A 15,246-nucleotide genomic window follows, 5' to 3' on the forward strand; every position below is an offset into this window, starting at 1 on the left:
TACTGTTAAAAATGTATGCCATATTTCTAGTCTGAATTTGTCTAGCTTCAGCTTCCAGCCATTGGATCTCATTATGCATTTTTCTGCTAGATTAAAGAGCTGTTCACAACCAGAAATTTCTTTCCCAATATAGGTACTTATAGACCCCAATTAAGACACCTCAAACTTTCTCTTGGATAAACTAAATAGATTAAGATTCTTAAGTCTCTTACTATAAGGCATGTTTTCCAGATCACAAATCATTCTTGTAGTGCTTCTCTGTACCCTTTCCAATTTGTCAACATCCTTTTTAAAATGGCAAAACCAGAACTGGACGCAGTATTCCAATAAGGCTGTATATTGAGGTAACACCACGAAGGCTGTATAATGAGGTAACACCACTAATCTGTTCCTTCTTCATAATCCCCTGCTTATACATCCGAGGACAGCATTCATCATCTTAGTTACAGCATTGCACTGGGAGCTCGTGTTCTCTTGCTTATCTAGCATTGCCCCTAAGTTCTTTTCGGTGTTACTACTTTCCAGGATACAGTCCCCCATCCTATAAGTATGGCCCACATCCTTTGTTCCTGGATGTGACCTTGCATTTGACTGTATTCAAATACATATTTTGAACTCATCTCAGCAAGCAATCCAGGTTGGTCTGTATAACTGACTTGTTCCCATCACTATTTATCACTCCACCAATTTTGTTCATGTGCAAATTTTGCCATTAATGATTCTGTATTTTCCTGTTTTCTTCCAGATCATTGATAAAGATACTGAATAGCTTTGGCACTGTCAGAAATATACAGCTAAGGGTAGCATAAAATCCCTCCTTACCTATAAAGGGTTAAGAAGCTCAGATAACCTGGTTGGCGCCTGACCAGAAGGACCAATGGGGAAAGAAGATACTTCCAAATCTGGGGGGAAGCTTTGTTTGGGGCTCTCTGTGTGTGTTCTCCCCGGAGACAAAGGGAGAGACCAAGCAAGTAATCCAGCTCTCACTGAAGTGATACATCTAATATTACAGAAATAGTAAGTAATAGCAAGGAAATGTGTTAGAGTATCTTTTGTTTTAACTTGTGAATTGTCCCTGTGCTAAGAGGGAGGTTTATTCCTGTTTTTGTAACTTTAAAGTTTTGCCTGGAGGGGAAATCCTCTGTGTTTTGAATCTTTTTGTTACCCTGTAAAGTTATCTTCCATCCTGATTTTACAGAGGTGATTCTTTTACTTTTTTAAAAATAAATTCTTCTTTTAAGAACCTGATTGATTTTTCATTGTTCTTAAGATCCAAGGGTGGGTCTGTATTCACCTGTACCAATTGGTGAGGATATTATTCTGAAGCCTTCCCCAGGAAAGGGAGTTTATGGCTTGGGGGAATATTTTGGGGGAATAGGACTCCCAAGTACGCTTTCCCTGATTCTTTGTGTAAATCACTTGGTGGTGGCAGCATACTGTTCAAGGACAAGGTGGAATTTGTGCCTTGGGAAAGATTTTAACCTAAGCTGGTAAAAATAAGCTTAGGGGGCCTTGCATGTGGGTCCCCACATCTGTACCCCAGAGTTCAGAGTGGGGAAGGAACCCTGACAGGCACAAAAGGAGATCACTGTAAGACCTGACTAGAAACATCACTAGTGAGTGGCGATTCCCTATTTAACATTACTTCTTGTGGCTTATCAGTTAACCAGTTTTTAATCTATTTAATATGTGCTATGTTAATTTTTTGTGTAGTGATTTTTTTTTTAAATCAGACTGTTATACAGGACTAAGTCTGCCTTGCAGAAATCGAGATAGATTATCTCTGTCATTGAAGGTTTTTAAGAACTGGTTACATGAATACCTGTCAGGAATGGTCTAAGTATACTTAATCCTGCCTCAGTATAGGGAGATGGACTAGATGACATCTTGAGGGCCTTTCCAGCCCTTCATTTTTGTGATTCTATGATTGTGTCAACACAGTTACATTTTTCAACCAAATTAAATTAAGTTTGTTTGCCAAGACCTATTTTCAGTAAAACCAAGTAGACTGCCATCCTTTAATCCTTTACTAATTGCATTCCGTATGAGCCTTTCCATGACTTTGCCCAGCACCAATGTCAGTCTAACTGGCTTACAGCTACCCATGTCATCCTATTTACCCTTTTAAAAATATTGACTCCACATGATCGTTTTTTTGTTCTTTTGAAACTTCCCCAGTATCCAAAGATCTGTTAGACCTCAGAACCATTAATGTTGATTTTTCATTGGCAAAGTCTTTTAAAACTCTTGAGTGCAAGTTATCGGGTCCTGCAGGTTTAAAAAGATTTAACTTTAATAGCTGCTATTTAACATACTTCCTAGCTACCAAAGACATAGAAAGTATTTCCTTACCACTTTATGATATGAGTATATCATTCTGCTTCTTTCCAAATACGGAACAGAAATGTTATTGAACTCTTCTACCTTTTCTGCATTACAACTAACAATTTTACTATCCTTATTGAGTATCTGACCTATGCCAGTGCTAGGATATTTAAATAGTTGCTCTTTAATAGCAACAGTACCAGGTAATTCGACACATTTTTACTCTGAAAGACAGTTTTCACATTCTTAAAGTTCCGGGTGTTTTTTGAGCTTTCAAGTTTCATGTTTTTTAAGTTTTTCTCAGCAACCATCAGGACTGCCAATTTTAAGTGAAAGCAGAGAATGTCTTATAATCACATGACTTTAAGAGTTGGGGTTTAAAGAAAAATGCCAAATAGTGTGAGACTTGTGATAAAATCACAAGAGTTGGGACCACCAAGCTAGACTAACTTTATATTATTCAGGCTGTACAGTACAGCATGAATTATCCAAAACTCCCTGTTATCCAAAAGAGGGACAAGTTTTATTAACCCAACTGAATCCTACATTGATTATTTGAACATAATTAATGCCCTCCATTGCATGTGGATAAATAATGTTCTTGTCTACATCAAACTACTGCACGAATTACTGGGACAGTATGTTCCTCACAGAAGGAAAGATATGTCACTTTATGAAGAAGGCCATTTGTCTATGGATATGTCTACACTACATTATTTACAATGGCGCAGGTGCACTGATGCAGTTGCACCACTGTAGTGCTTCAGATGAAGGCGCTCTAAGATGACAGGAGATAGCTCTCCTGTCATCTTAATAACTCCTGCTTGCGTGAGAGGCAGTTGCTATGTCGCCTGCCAACATAGCGCTGTCCACACTGGTGCTTCGGTCGGTGTAATTTACGTTGCTTAGGAATGTGGATTATTCTGTAAATTATACTGAAGTAATTTGTAGTGTAGACCTAGCCTATGCCTCCTACTGTAGGTGAGGAACACATAATTGTAAAACGTGCCAAACTGGAGTTTAGGGCCTGGGCCTCACTTTTAGTTAAACATAGACAGCTGTTGTGTTCAGTGCAGTTATTCCAGATTTATATGTTTTTGAGAAAAGAATTTGGCTCTGAATATCTGGAGGGTGAGTTCTTAAAAATCCCTTTTACTTGGTCAAAAGAACTATGGCATGTTTCACAGCCCTCACTCCTCCAAACCAAAACCGCTCTTTTGATGGAAGTTGAGGTACATTATTAATACTGTATAAGTCAGTTATTTTTTATTTATGACAGTTATGGTTTCATTAAAAATGGCATTACCTGCTGGGCCGCACAGCTATGCTTTTAATGGTTTTTATCAGGTTGTTAAAACTACACAGATAATAAATATTTTAATAGTGAGAAAGAGCAAACCGTTTAACAAACTACATTTGTTCTAGAATCTGATGCCACACAGAATGATCATGCCTCTTAATTCTTAATAAATAACCAAGATTACCTATTTAAAAAAAGGATTAAATGATGCCCATGGCATTTCCAGTGAGCCAGAAGGGTGATTTCTGTGAAGCAGTAAATCATTGTCCACAGATCCTTTTAGTTCATATCAAGAATAGCAAAAGGAGCATTTTGAAAACACCCAAATACAATCAGAAGGAATTTTACTGTTTTCTGTTGTTATTTTTATCACTATTTTTTTTCCAAATCAGTGTCTGTATTTATATCCCGCAAAGATGATGGGCAGTGGTTTGTCCATTGAAATCAGTCAAAGTTAAGAGTGCGTTTGTTGCCTTTAATTTATATCATTTGAATTGCTGGCATATAAGATAGACAGTGGCTTCTTAGTGTAGTTTTAAGAATTTCCACTTGGTGGAGCTTTATGATTGAATTTTTAATAAATTATCAAATTTTAAATATTTGCAGCTCAGACGTTTAATATTATAGTGGAAAGGTTACTGAAATAAAATACATTTAAGAAAATTTAATGAAGGGTAGTTTTGAGTTATTTAACTTACTTTATTCTTGGATCAAACCATTTGATCCTGCTTATAAAAAATAAATACAGTATTTGAAAATACTTTGGCCTGATTAACACTGATCTTTTAAAAACAGCATAACATACAATGGGTAATGATTATATATAGCTACCTTTTAGATGTATATTCTCTTAACCTTAAAAATCACTTGCTACATATTTAACATTTTAATACTTTGAAAAGCTGGGAATATCAAAATCTAATGCTATCTTACATTTACTGTATATATTTTCTTAAATTCTGAAGGATCCCAAAGAGCTTTAGCAATTACTTATTCACTTTATAGTGCCTAAAAGTGTGTGAGGGTCTTCCTGGAGACATAGGATGACATGGTCTATGCCCCAAAGAAATTGCATTCTAAGTTGTTGATGTGAGTTGATGAATGGGGCTAACTATGTGGAGGGGATGGCATGAGAGGAAATGAGGTTTACACTGATATCATCACAGTTTAGGCACATGCATATCTTCGTGGTTCTATTAGTTTGTGTTTAGACAAAGATGGGGAAAAAACAATAGAATATTTTGGACTCGCTTCTGTAGAGGTTGTGGAAAAACTGAGAATTCAGGAGGCATTTAAATAAGGTTAATGCTCTATGAATATAACAGATATACCATCAGTTATAGGATTACTTCATACATCACAGAAATATATCTGAGGTAAAACGTAGGAATTATTGAGTAATATACATCAGCACAGATGACAGACGACTGCCCTACACATTTTTGTAGCATGTGTGAGAACTGCCCTTTGGGGCACCAATGCTTGCATATGTAGAGTTTTTTGCAACTCAAAAAAGATATAATATCCACACCAACCTTTCCCCTCCAAACCTATCCACCCCTTATCCTGCTCTCCCTTGTGTCCTTCCATCACTTGTACTCCATTTTCTTTTTGTTCTCTTCCCCTTGCCTCCCTTCAGCATCCTCTCTACTACTCCTAGTTACAGAGTAGCAGCCGTGTTAGTCTGTATCCGCAAAAAGAGAGAGTACTTGTGGCACCTGAGAGACTAACAAATTTATTTGAGCATAAGCTTTCCTGAGCATCCGATGAAGTGAGCTGTAGCTCACGAAAGCTTATGCTCAAATAAATTTGTTAGTCTCTAAGGTGCCACAAGTACTCCTTTTCTTTTTACTCCTAGTTAGCCATTTCTCTGCATATACTCATTCCTCCTGAGCCTCCTCTCACCAACTGGAGCAAGGGCTTGATGAGGGATTTACTGTCAGGAACCACAGAGATTTTCCTGCCCTCTCTGAGGAAGACGAAAGAGGGAATCACCAGGGGCTTGTTAAGATCTTGCATTGATCAGCCTCAGGTGGGCTATTAAGTTATATTGATGTGCAAAATCTTAATGCAGAGTTAAGACTGTAGATGCTCAGCACTGCCCTGTGCTCCTTGGGCTCTTCCAGAACATGGGAATTTAATTCCCCAAACTCAAACCTCAGGAGAAAAAACAGGAAATGTGGTGTTAGGGTCCCTTTAAGTGCCCCTTGCAAGAAAATTAACGTTACAAGAAAAAATCTAAACATAAATGTTAGAGAAACAAAAAAATGCAGCATTAAGGTGACACATCCTACACCACACAGCTAACTCCCCCCTCTGATCCCTTCCTGAAAATGCCCTTCAGGGAGATTACACTGTCTAACTTCCTGCCTTAGCTTTTTCCAGCCAACAGGTTGTCTTTAGATCAATGGTGCTGCGAATATCAGTGATGTGTGTTGGACCAAATTAAAAGGATTGCTGAACTGGAGCTTAGGCACAGAGAAAATGGCAGATTTAGATAGGGAGGGTTAAGATATGGTAATAATTCCTACGTGCCACAGGGGGCTACAACAGTGAGGCCCTCAACTCACCTAACAATATTGTTAATCTATCCAACCACACGCTTAGCCCGGCGGAAGAGTCTGTCCTATCTTGGGGACTTTCTTTCTGCCTCGCCACCCCCACGAACATGATACAGTTCCGCGGTGATCTGGAAGCCTGCTTTTGTTGTGTCCGACTTAAGGAGTATTTTCAACACACCACTGAACAGTGCACTGGCCCACAGGAACCCTCCTACCAACACTACAGGAAGAAGAATTCTGCGCGGACTCCTCCTGACAGTCGAAATGACAGATTGGACATCGACATAGAGTGCTTCCGCCGACGTGCACAGGCTGAAATTGTGAACAAACAGCATCGCTTGCCCCATAACCTCAGCCGTACAGAATGCAACGCCATCCACAGCCTCAGAAACAACTCTGACATTATAATCAAAGGGGCTGACAAAGGAGTCCTGTAGTCATAATGAACAGGTCAGATTATGAACAGGAGGCTGCCAGGCAACTCTCCAGCACCACATTCTACAGGCCACTATCCTCTGACCCCACTGAGGAGTACCAAAAGAAACGACACCATCTGCTCAAGAAACTCCCTGCTACAGCACGGGAACAAATCTACATGGACACATCCCCAGATCCCAGACCAGGGGTATTCTATCTGCTACCCAAGATCCATAAACTTGGAAACCCTGGACGCCCCATCATCTCAGGCATTGGCACTCTTACAGCAGAATTATCTGGCTATTTGGACTCTCTCCTCAGACTCTACGCTACCAGCACTCCTAGCTATCTTTGAGACACCACCGACTTCCTGAGGAAACTTCAATGCATTGGTGATCTTCCTGAAAACACCATCCTGGCTACCATGGATGTAGAAGCTCTTTACACCCATATTCCGCATGAGGATGGACTACAAGCTGTCAGGAACAGTATCCCTGATGAGGCCACGGCACACCTGGTGGCTGAACTTTGTGACTTTGTCCTCATCCACAACCATTTCAGATTTGGGGACGACTTATACCTTCAAATCAGCGGCACTGCTATGGGTACCCGGATGGCCCCACAGTATGCCAACATTTGTATGGCTGACTTAGAACAACGCTTCCTCAGCTCTCGTCCCCTAGCGCCTCTTCTTTACTTGCGCTACATTGATAACATCTTCATCATATGGACCCATGGGAAGGAGGCCCTTGAAGAATTCCAGCTGGATTTCAACAATTTCCACCCCACCATTAACCTCAGTCTGGACCAGTCCACACAAGAGATCCACTTCCTGGACACTACAGTGCAAATAAGTGATGGCCACATAAACACCACCCTATACCGGAAACCTACTGACCTCTATACTTACCTACATGCCTCCAGCTTCCATTCAGGACACATCACACGATCCACTGTCTACAGCCAACCCCTAAGATACAACCGAAGTTGCTCCAATCCCTCAGACAGAGACAAACACCTACAAGATCTTTATCAAACATTCTTAAAACTACAATATCCACGTGAGGAAAGAGATTGACAGAGCGAGATGGGTACCCAGAAGTCACCTACTACAGGACAGGCCCAACAAGGAAAATAACAGAACACCACTGGCCATCATTTACAGCCCCCAGTTAAAACCTCTCCAGCACATTATCAACTATCTACAACCTATCCTGGAAAACGATCCCTCACTCTCACAGACTGGGGAGATAGGCCAGTCCTCACTTACAGACAGCCGCCAACCTGAAGCAAATACTCAGCAGCAACTACACACCACACCACAGAAACACTAACCCAGGAACCAATCCCTGAAGCAAACCACATTGCCTACTCTGTCCCCATATCTACTCTAGTGATACCATCAGAGGACCTAACCACATCAGCCACACCATCAGAGGCTCATTCACCTGCACATCTACTAACGTTATATATGCCATGAAGTACCAGCAATGCCCGTCTGCCATGTACATTGGCCAAACCGGACAGTCCCTTCGTAAAAGAATAAATGGACACAAATCGGACATCAGGAGCGGTAACACGCAAAAGCCAGTAGGAGAACACTTCAATCTTCCTGGACATTCTATAACAGATTTGAAAGTAGCTATACTTGAACAAAAAAACTTTAGAAACAGACTTCAAAGAGAAACAGCAGAACTAAAATTCATTTTCAAATTTAACACCATTAATTTGGGCTTGAATAGGGACTGGGAGTGGCTGGCTCATTACAAAAACAATTTTGCCTCTCCTGGAATTGACACCTCCTCATCTATTATTGGGAGTGGACTACATCCACCCTGATTGAATTGGCCCCTGGTTCTCCACTTGTGAGGTAACTGCCTTCCCTTCATGTGTCCTTATATAATGCCTGCATCTGTAATTTTCACTCTATGCATCTGAAGAAGTGGGGTTTTACCCATGAAAGCATATGCCCAAATAAATCTGTTAGTCTTTAAGGTGCCACCAGACTCCTTGTGGTAATAATTCCTATTGCTCTTAAACAGAAACTCTGCTGCAGCCTTAACTATGGAGTAAGCTATTTTTATAGCTTTTTTTCAAAAGCGTGTTATGTTGTCTATAGATATTGAGGTAACGCATGAAAGAATAGGATTAGCGTTAAGGTTATTGCATATAGTTTTGTCAAATTTGAATAAGTGATTTGATTGTGCACAGAGGGTTAAAACCTGGTCCATTTAAGTCAATGGCAAAACTCCCACTGACTACAGTGGGGCCCGAATTTTGCCCACTGTCTGTATAGCAAACCACTTTCTATCCTATTTTTTAGACTCCTACACACAAAAATCCTATTTCTCCGTGGATTTTTTTTTTAACATGTCTTGGTTGGTACTTAATGCACGTTGTATTTTGATCTTTGTGGACTGATGTGGGGCACAATTTATGTGTATACAAAGGGTGTGTCTACACTGCAATTAAACACCTGTTGCTGGCCCGTGGCAGCTGACTCAGTTTCACAGGATTATTTAATTGTGGTGAAGAAATTCAGGCTTGGGGGTGGAGCCCAAGTTCTGGGACCCTGCAATGTGGGAGGGTCCCAGAGCCCAGGCTCCAGCCCAAGCCTGAAAATCTACACTACAGTTTTATAGCCCCATATCCTGAGCCCTGTGAGCCTGAGTCAGCTGGCACGGGCCAGCTGCGAGTGTTTAATTGAAGTGTAGACATACCCATAGAAAACTTGGCATTTCAAATACAGTCATGGGGTTTCCTTCATGTTTTATAACCAAGCATAGAACATATCAGTGGATATTCTGTCCTCCTGGCTTCAGAATCTGAAATAATATATTGGGGAGAAAAGGAGGTGGTTCTACATAGTGAAGAATGTATCTCTTTACTTAAATCTCATGCTTTGTAATTTTTTTTAAACAGTGAAGAGAACGTGCCCAGGGATATCCAGCTGCCTCCTGCCTTGCCTTGTCTCTGAGCTCACAGGAGGAGGGGGCAAACCACAATAATTAAGCAGCAGCTCATTCTGGTGAGGGTCACACATTATGGCATCAAGTGCCCAATTTATCGGAGTAGACTAAAGCTCTTAGACTACCATTTTCCCTGGATCATCTAGATTTCTTTCATAGGATGGATTTTAAAAATGTATAAATCGTTACTAATGAATCTTTAATGTCATGACTATTTCTCCCCTTCCTCCACCCCATTCTAGCAATCAGTGGAAGAGGAAGCTGGAGTGTAGCTGAGGACAGGGATCCTGGGGGAAAAGAACAAGAGAAGGAAAATAACTATCTGAGTAAGCCACTAATATTTATAAATATACATCGCTAGGAATTTCATACATGCATCTATAATTAAATGTTATATTTTTTTCTCATAAGTGGATATGTTAGCTAACATGTTTTGCAACTACAGCATTGTAAAATTATATAACTTGCATTTGAAGACTGGTGAGAGTATGTGATGATATTAAACAATGGAAAAATTTTCTTTGCTACAACCAGTGTAGTTTAGGATGCTTGGGTCTAGGACCATTTAAACATATGCAATAATTTTGTAGTGTTTTGACTAACATTTGGAAGTGCCACATATGTAGAAGTTGCTGATTTTGGACAGCCACACTGCTAGTTTAAGGCACCTCTGTTTTTTCTAAATTCTGCATGACTGCCAAACCTTCTGTGTGCTTTTCCTAGAAATGCAAATACTTTTTTGTGTAACTAGCATGAGTCATGTCTTATGTCTGCTGAGCCATGTAATGTATGTTACCCAGTTATGTTCCATGTAATGGGGAAATAGCACACTAAACGTTTATTTAAAGGGAAATATTAACTGTTTGTGCTAGTGATCAGTATTTCTCCTATCTAGTACCACACATTTAACATCAATGTGTCTTGGGTCTCCGTAGTTTAGGAAGGTCATTGTACTGAGGAACAGCTGATGGACTTTAATTAAGTTTCTTTAAAAAATATACTTAAAATCCTTGATCATGCAAGTCCTTGTGTAGTGTGAAGCAGGGTGCAGGTGTTGTGGAAGTGTGAATGGAAGCTGCGCAGGCCTAAAGTTAATGCTAGGCTTATATGTACAAAGGGATAGTAGTGCCTGCTTCTTTACTCTCAAACACATGAGGGAGAGGGCACGTTTGAGAGGAATAATGTTGCCAATCCTAAGAATGAAAATATCATGCATTAGAACCCAAAAGTCATGAGATTTCTTTTAAAAATAATAAACCATGTCTTTTGGTCTCCTTTTGTTTGAACTCCCCCTGCCTGTGTCTGAGACTTGATTTGAAAATACATTCTTAAACGTATACAATATACCCACACACAAATGCAGATGCTGGCCCTGGCTGCCCTGTGTTCCCGCTCCCTAACTTCCTCTCGCTGCCGTTCTAATCCACAGCCTTCTCTTGCTGCCCTATTTATCTGCTTGCCAACTCTGACCACCTCCAAGCTCTTCAGTGCACCTGCTCCCCAAGGAAAAAAGAAAAGGAGGACTTATGGCACCTTAGAGACTAACACATTTATCTGAGCATAAGCTTTCGTGAGCAACAGCGTGAGTGTAGCTCACGAAAGCTTATGCTCAGATAAATTTGTTAGTCTCTAAGGTGCCACAAGTCCTCCTTTTCTTTTTGTGGATATAGACTAACATGGCTGCTACTCTGAAACCTGTCATACTCCCCACTGGTAGGCTTCAGCTGGAGAGAGAGAAACACCCTCCCCTCCCTGTAGCAGAGGGAGTTTTCCCATTTTCCTGCCTGCATTAACACTCCCTCTCTCCACTGCAATGTGTGGGATGGGAGGACGGGGAGGCCACTACTGACAAGCTTGGTGGGTGGGGTGGGGGCACCTTCACTATCCTGTTCCTGCTCCAAGGGACTGCCCTGTTCAGTGTGCATAGAGTCTACTTGGTAGGGCAGGCTGCTGCCTTTCATACAGCATCCTCTAGTGACTGAAGTGGGAAACTACTCTGGCAAAACTCCTGAGTGGTCTGTGATTGCCACCACAACAATCTGCCCCAAATCACAGCACTCACATTATGGTGAGTGTGGGCAACACTGGTGAGGAGTGGGCATATCTGAGGAGACATGGGTTTAGGTATGAGACTTGTGTTGCTAACCAGTTGCACTAAAAACAGAGTACTTTTGCACAGTTCTCCAGCTACTAAGCAGGAGTAACTTGGTAGCCATCCAGCAGATTTTTCAATTCAGGACTGCTCACCCTTTGCTCCTTATCCTTCTCATCTCTCTTTACCTTGTGTTTATACACATAACACTCCTCACAAAATTGGGTGATTGGGCAACAAAATAGCAGATGAAATTCAGTGTTGATGCAAAGCAATGCACATTGGAAAACATAATCTCAGTTGTACATACAAAATGATGGGATCTAAATTAGCTGTTACCACTCAAGAAGATCTTAGAGTCATTGTGGATAGTTCTCTGAAAACATCTGCTCAAGATGCAGAAGCAGTCAAAAAATATGATAATGTTAGCAGTGGTGCTGGAACTAGAGGTGCTGCTGCATCCCATGTCTTGAATAGTAATAACAAACACCAAATAAATGGTTTCCATCATCAGCACCCCCATTATAAAAATTATTCCAGCACCCTTGAAGTGAGGAACCATTAAGAAAGGGATAGATAACAAAGAAAGAAAATATCATAACTCCACTATATAAATCTTTGGTACGCCCACACCTTGAATACTGCATGCAGTTTTCATCGCCCCTTCTCAAAAAAGATATATTAGTATTGGAAAAAGTATAGAGAAGGACAATAATAATTTGACTACGAATATGGAACAGCTTCCATATGAAGAGAGATTAAAAATACTGGGACATGTCCGTTTAGAAAAGAGATGACGACTAAGTGGGAATATGAAAGAGGTCTATAAAATCATGAATGGTGTGGTCTAAGTGAATAAGGAAGTGTTATTTACCTATTCATATAACACAAGAACGAGGGGTCACCCAATTAAATTAATAGGTAGCAGGGTTAAAACAAACAAAAAGGAAGTACTTCTTCAGACAAGTACAGTCAATCTATGGAACTTGTTGCCTGGGGATGTTGTGACGGCCAAAAGTATAACTGGGTTCCAAAAAGAATTAGACAAGTCCATGGAGGATAGGTCCATCAATGGCTATTAACCAAGATAGTCAGGGATGCTACCCCAGAATCTGGAACTGGACAACAGGGGATGGCTCACTTAATAAATTGCCCTTTCTGTTCATTCCCTCTGAAGCATGTGGCATTGGCCACTCTCGGGAGACAGGATACTGGGCTAGATGGGCCATTGGTGTAACCCAGTATGGCCATTCTTATGTTCATATGTTCTCCACACCTGCAATGTGCACCCTCAAGCTAAAAAGTAATTTATTTCTTCATGAGGTACAAAAATAATGAAAAAGGCTTTCCTATTATTAGTTGTTTGTGGTGTGGTAATATTTAGGAACTCCAGTCAAGGACCATGGCCCCATTGTACAATCAATTAACAGAGGTTCTTTTCCAAGAGATTTCACAATCTAGGATTTAGGATACATTAGATAAACAGAGGTGGGGGTGTGATGTAAAAAGAAAAACAAACTATAGTATGAAAACAAAAGTCTCAGCTCATTACTTGCCTAAAGGTTGGCAGAAGAAAGAATCCCTCTTATCCTGGCAGAGGTAGGTTTTTAGGAGAGATTTAAGAGGATTAAGGAGGGGCAGAGGATAGAGGTAAGAGCAATTATACTTAGAGAAGTGGAGAAATGGCACCATCTGCTCTTATATGTCCTACCTATCAATTAAAACAATTATCAAATATTTGTGGAGTTGCAGGTGTGCCATTTGCTTAACATACAGGCAATTGTTCATGTATTATTTTGCTTCATTGTAAATGAAGAATTTGTATTCAGAATGTCAACATATAACTGTGATGAGATAACTTAGTATGTCTTCATCATGGTGATAATGGAGAAATGTTTTAAATAAATAGATACCATTTTAGTTTTGATATGCTTTCCAGCATAATTGTTTGTTCTTTCTCTTAATTTGCTGCTTCTCTTTTAATTCATAAAACTAAACAGCTTTAATTCCACCGGGAAGACTAATCTACACGTAAGATGTAGGTCAACATAGCTACAGTGCTGAGGGGTGTGAAAAATCCATACCCTTGAGTGCCCCTAGTGTAGATATGACCTAAGTCTTCCTGTGCAGCTGCCACTCTGCCTATATTTACCATGTGACTCAAATAGTACAATATTTCCTTAATGAGGTAATTTGGGAAAAAGATGTAGGGTTGCCCCGGCTGATATTTTATTGGCGCAGACTCAGGGATTGGATACAAAAGATATGTTACGTAAACCATTTATTTTATCTTACTGTAATTTTCTCCCTTTTTAACATATCTTGTTTTTTAGATGATTAGCAGTGTCTGAGACTGTTGTTTGGCTCATTTCATGCAGTTTACCCCAAGAGAAAATGATCCCCTTAACTTTTACGATTAGTGGTGAAGGGTACAGGGTGGTGAAGGGTGCAGGGTGACTGGACCCTCAAGGTCTCAGTCAAAGGGGCATTGACTGAAATGTCCTCTCCCAGTGAGGTATGTTGTCTCTGGCTCTAGATAATTGCACAAAAGGGAGAGGTCTATTGACTCTGTGGAAGTTAACAGGTATGCGGGTGATAAGGGATGGTAACCTTGGTGTCCCAACCAAATGCCAGTTAGAGTAACTACATGCTTTTACTCAAACTTTTCCACTGTCGTTAGAAGTAGTATTGCTCTTCACGGTTGTGTAATATTTCTTTGGCATTAAATGGTTTCATTGGTTTAACTTTAGTCTCTGAGGTTACTAAATTTATTGTGTGTGTGTGTGTGTGTGTATATATATATATATATATATATGTATTGTGACAGGGTTGGGCCAGATGGCTACAGGAGAGTAATAGAAGGCAGATATATTAGCCCCAGGTTAAGTAGGTCCCCTTTCCCTGGGTAAGGTAACAGGGAAGGTTCCAGAACAATCAGGAACCTTCTGGAGACAATTAAGACAGACAGGCTGATTAGAACACCTGCAGCCAATCAAGAAGCTGTTAGAATCAATTAAGGCAGGCTAATCAGGGCACCTGGGTTTAAAAAGGAGCTCACTTCAGTTTGTGGTGTGCGTGTGAGGAGCTGGGAGCAAGAGGCACTAGGAGCTGAGAGTGAGAATGCGGACTGTTGGAGGACTGAGGAGTACAAGCATTATCGGGGTCAGGAAGGAATTTTCCTCCAGGGCAGATTGGAAGAGGCCCTGGGGGTTTTTCGCCTTCCTATATAGCATGGGGCACAGGTCACTTGCTGGAGAATTCTCTGCACCTTGAAGTCTTTAAACCATGATTTGAGGACTTCAATAGCTCAGACGTAGGTGAGAGGTTTATTGCAGGAGTGGGTGGGTGAGATTCGGTGGCCTGCATTGTGCAGGAGGTCAGACTAGATGATCATAATGGTCCCTTCTGACCTTAACATCTATGAATCTATGAATCAGACACCAGGAGGAAGGTCCTATGGTGACAATAAAGAAGGCGTTAGGAGGAGGCCATGGGGAAGTAGCCCAGGGAGTTGTAGCTGTCGCACAGCTGTTCCAGGAGGCACTCCAGACAGCTGCATTCCACAGGGCCCTGGGCTGGAAC

The 15,246-nt window shown here is 40.8% G+C and overlaps 1 long non-coding RNA gene across 1 annotated transcript in view; it reads left to right on the forward strand.

Annotated features, from left to right (window-relative positions):
* The first annotated feature begins 748 nt into the window (after window positions 1-748).
* LOC125639033 (uncharacterized) overlaps window positions 749-15,246 on the forward strand; it is a 44,020-nt gene continuing 29,522 nt past the window's right edge. Inside the window, exons 1-3 of the long non-coding RNA XR_007357359.2 lie at window positions 749-1,017; window positions 9,526-9,631; window positions 9,815-9,898. This is a non-coding gene — a long non-coding RNA (uncharacterized LOC125639033). The remainder of the gene's footprint in view (window positions 1,018-9,525; window positions 9,632-9,814; window positions 9,899-15,246) is intronic.

This window comes from Caretta caretta, chromosome 6 (genome assembly GCF_965140235.1).
Source record: "Caretta caretta isolate rCarCar2 chromosome 6, rCarCar1.hap1, whole genome shotgun sequence".
Taxonomy (NCBI): Eukaryota; Metazoa; Chordata; order Testudines; family Cheloniidae; genus Caretta; species Caretta caretta.